General features: G+C 35.5%; 1 protein-coding gene across 1 annotated transcript in view; it reads left to right on the top strand.

Annotated features, from left to right (window-relative positions):
* Positions 1-11,107, top strand: part of LOC128989421 (tensin-3-like) — a 567,672-nt gene that overhangs the window by 366,182 nt on the left and 190,383 nt on the right. The window lies entirely within an intron of this gene.

The following is an 11,107-nucleotide window of genomic DNA, read 5'->3' as shown; positions in this document are numbered from 1 at the left end:
ATATTTGAACAGCTTTAAAACTATTTAAAACAATATTGTTCTCAACTGTTGAAAACTGAAACAGAATATCATTTTTGAAAACTCGTATATGGTTTGTCATGAAATAGCTTTTTGTGTAACTAGTGTGCAAAGTATGTAGTTCTAGTTCGTGTTTGTATTAGTAGGCCTACTCGTAATCGTATTCACGTGTCATAATTATTGTATTGCTACTAAAATTTGTATCATTTAAGTATTATATATTTATTATAATTTATGTAAATAATATAATAATTCATTATATATAAATGTATTTAAATTATAACTAATGTAAATAGTAAATGCTATATGGCACTCAAAATTACGCATGCAAAATCTACAGTAAAAAATAGTCTTTATTTTCTACTCATATACGCTGAAAATGTTGAATAAAATACGATGCCAATGTTCGTATATTACTAGTATTGAAAAAACTAAAACTTCCTAATTTCGAAGTAAATTTAATATCTCAATGAAAAATGCGGAATTTTTTTAAGTACTTTTGTTTGTACTAGAAAAGAAATAACATCAGATTGTTTTAATCAAACATTTGTGCTAGGCCATCATACTACTTATCTCTTTCCGCGTTATTTTCATGCCAAAGCAAATTTATAGGCTTCAACATACATTTAACCTGGGGCATTTAAATGTTTAAATGTCTTCATCGTCAGTGTTGTGTCAAATATGTTACTTACCTTGCAGATGCTAATTTAGTTTGAGCCACTGAACACAGCCAGATAATCCTATCAAGTAACGGATGACGACCTAACTTGTTTGTTCACTTACGTTTTATTACTGATTCAGAAATATTTCAAGTTAACTCGCTTTTTTCTCAGAGATATTTTTTAGTTGTTCAAGTCTTTACAAAACTTCTTGAGACTGAATAAATAAATATAATCATAAATATCATGATTCCTAAGTACTTATATTATTGAGTACTAACACAGAGCCAATCCTAACGTGATTTATGAAGTGTCCTATCAATTACTTTATTCAATTAACTATTTATTAAAACTTGATTCATTAATGGATTTTCTTTCGCGCTATCTACTGTACACTCATTTGGCACTGATCCGACGCGGGTCCGTCAATTAATTTAAGATTTCTTCCCGCCAATACTTTGGGATTGTTCTGACGCCTATGACGTGAAATATGTGTTTGACATAAAAAATAGTGTTTTTGTTATTTAAATAATCGTAGGACCTATTTATATTTTAAGTACTCTTAGGAACAATTCTGAAAGTAATTTACTAAAAACTCTACAGCAAAGTTATTACACAAATTTACTTGCACACACGTTTTTCATTTAAAAATTCTCTAATAGGCATGTATATAGTTCAAACACACAGTTGATTTAATTAGTACCTCACACCCTAACAGCAGTTGAAGGTCCAGTAGAGATGTCACCGTGGTCCAGCGACCTGAGAAGGTGAGATAATCGTATCACATAACGGTTCAGAGAACCCACTGGGTTTTAACGTCTCATTTTAAATTTCAAGCCCAATTCATTTACTTTGTAGCTGTTTATGTCTTTTTATGGTAGGTATTCCAAATTTTAAATTGGTGGAATGGGTGCTTTTTCACATAAATCAAATTTTGGAATACCTGCAATTTTTGCTAGGGATGATCTAGGTCTACTTCGGGTTTGCGTTATTGTAATTTTTGTCAACCCCTTCAAAATGAGGGGTCACTGAATTGGGGTTGCTAATTGAAAAATATAAGTTACCCCCTACCCCCTACCCTGTTAGGGATGGTAAACATATTTTTATGTAAAAGATTGCGGAACCTTTGTTAACAATCAATGCAACAAATAGAATATTTTTCTATTTTGGTTCAAAAAAGACAAATTCGTATCCATATTTAATTTACACACTGTATTTCAATCACAGCATAAAACTTGACAAATGTTTCTACCTAAAAGTTTTTTAGGGAGAGCTCCGGTGACAAAACACTGAGGTCAGTTTTGACTAAGGGTTGCTGTATTGACCTTACTGCCCGTGGACATTTCAATTACTCTAGCTCTACAATAGCTTCTCTTTCCACCGACTAACCACTGTTTGAAAACCGCAATAGAATTGTTAGTAAAGAAAAATCTGTATTATTTTGGAAAAAAGAGCTAGGTTTTTTTCTATAGTATACTTAGGTTGTAATAAATAGTTCACTTCGTAACGAAAGTAACTATTTTCGATAACAGCTGACATCAATGAAAGCAGTCATTTCCCAAGCTCTAATGTAGAGCGAGGGAAAATCGATCAGCTGATTTTCCCTCGCTCTAAATTTACTTTCCCTCGCTCTCAATTAGTTCCCGATTTATTCACTATGCGCGCTAGCGCGCATAGTGTTTTGTTACGGTTTAATTTAATGATTTGAATCAGCTGTATGTATTTTTAAAACTTGATTTATTTTTTATTTTCATGTTTAAACCAAATTTATTGAGAAATATACGTAAGTTTCCTTTTAGAAGATTTTATTTTATTTTGATGTTCAATCAAATTAATATTATTGAGGTCTGCTATTCTGTGTTTTTATATTTATGCGTCGTGATGAAAATTATCGTTCATAGCTCGTACCGAAAGTTATTAACCGGCACTTGCTCTATTATTCCCGTACGAGGCGAAGCCGAGGTCTCACAATTGACCTCACAGTTCTCACATACTCGGCTTCGCCTCACACAAAAACTTGAGCGCGCGACGGGAAATGCCACTTTCGGTCCTAGTAATGAAATATACTATTGAGTGGTTTATTTCGACCATACAGAGCTTCTGAAAAGTAAATTTCACCCTCTCCGATCTTAATTTCTTACTATTTGAGATATTTAAAATCGGTTTGTAGCTACCTTCTTAGATATGAGGGGCTACAATAATAAGGGTGGTAAATGTTTAAAATCGTTCCCTTATTTTAGTGGGGAAGGGGTTAGCTCAATTTTTTTAAATGGCAGGTTTAGTCAAGTTTTTGTAACATTACAGGTCTTGATACAACTTAACAATTGACATTAAGGAAATAAAAATCGGCCTACTGATTTCCCCACTAATCAATCTAAGAGCAAAATGAGTAGCCCCTTATATTGAAAAGGTTGTCGCAAACTGATTTAAGATATATCAAATGGTTAAAAAGTCAAGGGGTGTGCAAGCTACTTTACGGGAGCCCTGTATAGCATTAAGAATTTGAATATATAGTTATTTTAAAAGGAGTTATTTTTATTACTCCTCCCTTTCAAAGTAACTATATATTCAAAATCTATTGTATATTTAAGATTGTACACATTTTAATGTATACTTTTTTAAATGACTGTCACAATCATTATTATCAACACTGTAAATTTTGTTGAAGACGTTTTTAGGATTTTTTACTAAGAATAGTAGTTTTAATATTTCCTGTTTTAGGATGTCGATGTATTCAACCTCAATTTTGTCTAATATTTGTGTTGAACAGAACAATTAAATTTTAGTTAAAGTTAAGGCATTTACCATTGCAGGGTACTTATATTTAGTGCTGATATTGCAATAAAAAATACTTCTCTAACGTTAAGAAACCTTACGATACTACTAAAATACTAACACTAAAATCCATAATATCGCAAACTCAATAAAGAGCTTGCAGCATTGGCTTGCAGGTTTAAGTGAGTCGTTGGCTCAGTCGGTAGCGTCGCAGACTTCGGGCCCAAAGCAGCGATTTCGTGGGTTCAGATCCTGGTCACTGCCACTAAAATTTATCAGTACAGTTCACCTTTGTACTGTACCGGCTCACTCCTTGCTTTGCTGTAAACGTTCCACTCACGGGCGCTTAGTTTATGTGGGCGGGCAAATGCAAGGTTAAAAGAGGCCGCCAACCTCTTAAAAAAAATATCTATACTATGTTCATAAAAAACAAACAATTGCAATATTATTTGTCAAAGTTTTGTTAGTTTAAGCCAAACTTAAATTAATACCGAATTATAAATTATGTATACTGTCAAATGTACCTTGTCTCTGACCACTTTGTATTACAGGGCTGGTCGAAACTCATTTACACGTGGAATGGTATCAATAGCACATAAACGTAAGGTGTTTGCAGGGAACAATACAGGGTAGTTTACACCGAACACAGGCCGACCACCTGGTAATGTTAAGGTTCTTTTCGATTTATAAGCCCAACATGACTTAAGATGGAATTTATATTTACAGTTCCTAGATGCTTAAACCAATTGTCAAGAATCCTTTAATAGTAGTTTACCTACGACTTTTTTATGTAGCCGTTCTTAGTTCAGTTCTAATAATTGAAAAGTTTCTCATAACAGCATTGTTTACTTTCGTAACAGCACGGTTTTACTCATAACAACACGGGTAATGGACCAATGAGGTACAAAGAATGAGAGAAGAAGTATAGTAATGAATCGAACTTCAACTAATCAGCTGTTCAGGCCAATTTAATGTTGAGTGGTGCAATTAGTGTTTGCTACAATGTTTCGTTGAATAAAGTGGCAATGAGAGGTTATAAACTAAAACATAACCTCTCTTAGAAGTTGTGAGTAAGGATTTTTAGTAATTATACCACTTTCGAAGGTAAAGCAGTGTACGCAAATCGCGTAAACAGCGTTAACAACACTCGTAGAAGTTTTTAAGGCACTCGTCAAGGCTCGTACCTTGGATTTTCTACTCGTGTCGTTACTAGTCCTGAAAATAGGTGTTTACCGGACGAGTGTGGTCGTTCTCGTTCGAGACGAAGTCGAGTACGGGATTACCATACAAGTCCGGTAAACACAATTTTGGACGAGTGACGTACGATATTTTACGCCATACTACTAAATCTGTACAAATCCACAAATCCAATATATTACCACCGACTACTAAAGGACTAACAATCACTAGTCATAACCTCTAAGAGAGGTTATGTTTATGTTTAGTAACACTCATTGCCAAAAGCAGTATAATCAGCTGTTTAGTGTCCGGTAAAACTCATTACAGTACAGTAGTACGCAATGGAACCCCATTTGATTAGGCTGGCGGTAAACAGCTGTTTTCTGGACTAAATCCTTGCGTGGGAAGTTCGTCAAAATAGTGTAGTGTGGCGTAATAATAGTTTACATGAGAGTAGTTTGCCCTGAACAGCTGATTAATTGAAGTTCGAATCATTACTATTTTACCTCTTCTTTCTCAATCCTTGCACCTCATTGGTCCGTTACCCGTGTTGTTATGTTAGTAAAACTCTGATGTTATGAAAGTAAACAATGTTGTTTTGAGAAACTTTTCAATTCTTAGATCTGAAATGAAACGGCTACTTTGAAAAACGGTCGTGGGTAAAAAAACAGTTACACACACTTACCAAGCATAACAGGCAAATCTAATGAGACAGAACCTTTACCAATTATGACACTAAAGGAAAATAAAGAACGTAAAGAACAAAGAGTTATTTATGATTTTTAACTTCCGGTACCAGCAAATTAAACTAAATCAGTAATATAAAATATCGTACATATAACTTGTAAATAAATTTGAAAAGTACGTTGTATAACTATATGCTCAAAAGGTAGAAACTATTTGAGTAATGAAGGCTTAATTTATTTAGACCCTGTTTTTTCTACATTCAATATGTTTTATTTCGAAACATTGACTCTTTATAAAGCCTTTCTTGAGTCAGGTTTTAACATAGAAGTCGTAACGGATGGATATCACTCCGCTCCAAAAGAGATTACATTTCATATCCATGAAAGCTGAGTGATAAATGCCTTCCCTAAACACCTCACTGCGCTTCACATTAAATTTATTGTCGTCCTTGGAATTCGATTACAGATTTTGCAGCTTCTACCTGTTACGAAGATTGTAAAAACAGTTAGTTTTTTTTTAGCTAAACGTTGTTTTAGATTTTAATTTGTAAACCAACTACAAATAACCATAGTATATTATGTGAGGAAAGAGAACTTGGTTTGTATGTGCTTCTTTCCCGTCATAGAATGTAGACTTTAGCCGGAACTGGCGGGTCACGATATTTACATACGCCATAGACAAAAATAATTAAATATAGACTGTCAGCCGTGCTGCGGTTACCATGGTTACCATAGGTTCTGGCGCACACCGCTGGGAGCTGAGTGTAGTAACGTAGCGCGTACGCCTTAACTACATGGCGCTCCCGGCGGTGTGTGCCAGACTTTATGATAACCGCAGCACGGATGACGGTCTATATTTAATTATTTTTGTCTATGATACTACACAGCTAAATCATTGGTTATTGGTGGTATTCAAACCCGAGACTTTGGAGACCGAAACCCCGCAACGATATACCAGCGTACTCCTTTGAGAATAGATATTTAATACCGATATAATCCTCTATAACCGCTACAACTGGGGTACTATAACAAAACTAAAACTATTGGTATCTAACAGGACTCGAACCCGGACCCCCAGGAAAGAAAACTTGCAATCTAGCCTTGCCCTTTTAACTTTAATCTTGCACTATCTAGCGTGTACAATCACAATGTGTTCATCAACAATTAAATTCGAATATACAGAGTGGTCATAAATTATTGGACACATTTTGAGATTCAATAAATGAATAACCAAGCAAATTGGGAAAATGGGATTTGTTTCATTAAATAGCAAATTTAGATCAGTTTTATACAGTGACTGCAAAGAAATAATTATGAAAGTTTCAGTAGTTATAAAAAGTCTGCAAAATCACCTAAATTATGAGTGTAAGTTACGGTTTCTTCACAATGACTTGTGTTGTGGCATAGTCAGCTGGCCAACAATGGACCTTTCTATACCAGCTGTGTACGACATTTGACAAATCAAACGTTAAACTGACTTCAAGAAAACAAATTAAACAACCTCAGTATGAAAATGACTAGTGTGCAAGAAAAAGCCAAGTGTGTTAATTAGTTTCATGAAAGCAGATATGTAATAACTGTAAGAAGGCGTATAGGGTATGGCCGTTATCCCCCAAGTAATATCTCTATAAAATGGTAGTACAGGCTGTTTCAACGAACGGGAAGTGTCCAACATATAGTCTAAAAGGTCCTTACTTTAGAAGAAAGCGTAACTTAAAATAACAGTTTAAGTGGTTTTTACAATTTCTTTAGACTTATTTTTATGAATAATAACGTTTTTAGAATATTTTTTTGCAGTTAATGAATAAAACTGATTTTAATTTGCTATTTAAAATTATATATACTATTTATTTATTTAACAAATACCATGTTTCTAAGTTGTTTGGTTATTCATTTATTTAATCTCAAAATGTGTCCAGTGGTTTATGACCACTCTGTATATTTTTAGAATTTCGGTACTTGAAGAACAAAATTATGCTATACTGTTCTTGATCTTATCTTACTTAATATTAAAAATCTGAAAGTTTGTGAGTTTGTGTGTGTGTGTTTGTGTGTTGCTCAATCACGCATAAACTACTGGATGGATTGGGCTCAAATTTGGCATGATGATAGCTCACATTCCTGATTAACATTTAGGCATATTCATATCTCAAAAATCCTTTCGGGCTCCGCCCCAGTGGCTCTGTAGTTCCCCATGTTAACCTTACAAGTACTTATATTTAAATGGAATTAAAGAATCTTAACAGCTGGTTCATCTAAACAATATGATTCTGTGATGTTCAATAGCATTAAAAAGTTAATAGGTTTACCAACAGGGTGCAGCACTATTATTCTTTTTAGTTTATGAAAACAGCTAATTTTCAACCAAAAGGTGAGTGAGCGTAGCGAACGAACTTTAATCTGGAGGCGAGTTAGCGTAGCGAACGAGCTAAACCTGAAGGCAAGTGAGCACCTAATGGTGAGTAAGCGTAGCAAACAAACTACAACCAGGACGTGATTGAGCGATGCGAACGAGCTCATCTTCAAAATGATAACCCCGTACGAAGGACGGATACTCTGCCAGTACTTAAATAGTTTGGTGTTTCTCGAGTTTTACTGACTCCCTAATTTACTGTAATGAAGTCCTAAAATGTAGCAATAATTTATAAAACCTTATTACATTTTACAATTTATTATAGAAACATATTTTTATAGCTTGAAACAATATGTTGGAATTGTTCATATACCATAAAATATCAATCATACAGATTTACATGTCTAAAAAGCCTGAAAACAAAGAGATGAGAGGGGTGAATTGAGACACTATAAACAAATTAGAGTTCCCTGAGCCGTAGTGATATCAGATTATCTCCCATTGGCAGGTCGCTACACAAATGTCTACCGGACCTTCACATTCACACGCTTAGCTCCATCTAACCCTCAGATTGTTATATCAACTCACCTTCTACATGACAATTCACAAGTCTTATAACGTGCATTTGTTGAAATGACACTATAAACAAATTAGAGTTCCCTGAGCCGTAGTGATATCAGATTATCTCCCATTGGCAGGTCGCTACACAAATGTCTACCGGACCCTCACATTCACACGCTTAGCTCCATCTAACCCTCAGATTGTTATATCAACTCACCTTCTACATGACAATTCACAAGTCTTATAACGTGCATTTGTTGAAATGACACTATAAACAAATTAGAGTTCCCTGAGCCGTAGTGATATCAGATTATCTCCCATTGGCAGGTCGCTACACAAATGTCTACCGGACCCTCACATTCACACGCTTAGCTCCATCTAACCCTCAGATTGTTATATCAACTCACCTTCTACATGACAATTCACAAGTCTTATAACGTGCATTTGTTGAAATGACACTATAAACAAATTAGAGTTCCCTGAGCCGTAGTGATATCAGATTATCTCCCATTGGCAGGTCGCTACACAAATGTCTACCGGACCCTCACATTCACACGCTTAGCTCCATCTAACCCTCAGATTGTTATATCAACTCACCTTCTACATGACAATTCACAAGTCTTATAACGTGCATTTGTTGAAATGACACTATAAACAAATTAGAGTTCCCTGAGCCGTAGTGATATCAGATTATCTCCCATTGGCAGGTCGCTACACAAATGTCTACCGGACCCTCACATTCACACGCTTAGCTCCATCTAACCCTCAGATTGTCGTTACATCCACTCACCTTCTACATGGCAATTTACAAGTATTATAACGTGCATTTGTTGAAATAACACTATAAACAAATTAGAGTTCCCTGAGCCGTAGTGATATCAGATTATCTCCCATTGGCAGGTCGCTACACAAATGTCTACCGGACCCTCACATTCACACGCTTAGCTCCATCTGACCCTCTCATATTGTCGTTACATCCACTCACCTTCTACATGGTAATTTACAAGTATTATAACGTGCATTTGTTGAAATAACACTATAAACAAATTAGAGTTCCCTGAGCCGTAGTGATATCAGATTATCTCCCATTGGCAGGTCGCTACACAAATGTCTACCGGACCCTCACATTCACACGCTTAGCTCCATCTAACCCTCAGATTGTCGTTACATCCACTCACCTTCTACATGGCAATTTACAAGTATTATAACGTGCATTTGTTGAAATAACACTATAAACAAATTAGAGTTCCCTGAGCCGTAGTGATATCAGATTATCTCCCATTGGCAGGTCGCTACACAAATGTCTACCGGACCCTCACATTCACACGCTTAGCTCCATCTGACCCTCTCATATTGTCGTTACATCCACTCACCTTCTACATGGTAATTTACAAGTATTATAACGTGCATTTGTTGAAATAACACTATAAACAAATTAGAGTTCCCTGAGCCGTAGTGATATCAGATTATCTCCCATTGGCAGGTCGCTACACAAATGTCTACCGGACCCTCACATTCACACGCTTAGCTCCATCTGACCCTCAGATTGTCGTTACATCCACTCACCTTCTACATGGTAATTTACAAGTATTATAACGTGCATTTGTTGAAATAACACTATAAACAAATTAGAGTTCCCTGAGCCGTAGTGATATCAGATTATCTCCCATTGGCAGGTCGCTACACAAATGTCTACCGGACCTTCACATTCACACGCTTAGCTCCATCTAACCCTCTCATATTGTCGTTACATCCACTCACCTTCTACATGGTAATTTACAAGTATTATAACGTGCATTTGTTGAAATAACACTATAAACAAATTAGAGTTCCCTGAGCCGTAGTGATATCAGATTATCTCCCATTGGCAGGTCGCTACACAAATGTCTACCGGACCCTCACATTCACACGCTTAGCTCCATCTAACCCTCTCATATTGTCGTTACATCCACTCACCTTCTACATGGTAATTTACAAGTATTATAACGTGCATTTGTTGAAATAACACTATAAACAAATTAGAGTTCCCTGAGCCGTAGTGATATCAGATTATCTCCCATTGTCAGGTCGCTACACAAATGTCTACCGGACCCTCACATTCACACGCTTAGCTCCATCTAACCCTCTCATATTGTCGTTACATCCACTTACCTTCTACATGGCAATTCGCAAGTCTTATAACGTGCATTTGTTGAAATGACACTATAAACAAATTAGAGTTCCCTGAGCCGTAGTGATATCAGATTATCTCCCATTGGCAGGTCGCTACACAAATGTCTACCGGACCCTCACATTCACACGCTTAGCTCCATCTGACCCTCAGATTGTCGTTACATCCACTCACCTTCTACATGGTAATTTACAAGTATTATAACGTGCATTTGTTGAAATGACACTATAATGTAAACTATCCTGATATAAAATCCTGTGGCTATTCATGAGAGAGAGCATTTTAAAAACTTTCCACAATGTTATTCATTAAAAGGAATAAGAAAATAGGCAAAATACGCATCCGACTTAAATCTAATAAGCAAGCTCATCAAATAATACTTAAATCTAAAACACCATCTGGTCTAAATTTGAGATAGTATACAACAAATATTTTCTTTCTTTTATCAAATTTGTTTTACGTCTTTATAAATTATATGTATTTTGGATATTTTTGCTGAACCATCTGATACAGAGTGGTAAACATTTTAATTTGTTTGTTTGTTCCTAAAGAAGGCTAATGCCGAAATATAGCATTTTTTTGAGTGATTAGTTTATTTTGTATAATGATTTAGCGTTTGGTAATACTATGAAGAAACAATGTATGGTAATTAGGTGAGGGTATCTCCTATAAAGTGACAAGCATCTTCATCTGTATATAAGACCGA

This window comes from Macrosteles quadrilineatus, unplaced genomic scaffold (genome assembly GCF_028750875.1).
Source record: "Macrosteles quadrilineatus isolate MER2022 unplaced genomic scaffold, UCM_ALF_1.0 Scaffold_3__2_contigs__length_128488019, whole genome shotgun sequence".
NCBI lineage: Eukaryota > Metazoa > Arthropoda > Insecta > Hemiptera > Cicadellidae > Macrosteles > Macrosteles quadrilineatus.
Note: the sequence above shows the minus strand (reverse complement) of the source record. Positions and strands in the feature narration are given on the sequence as shown.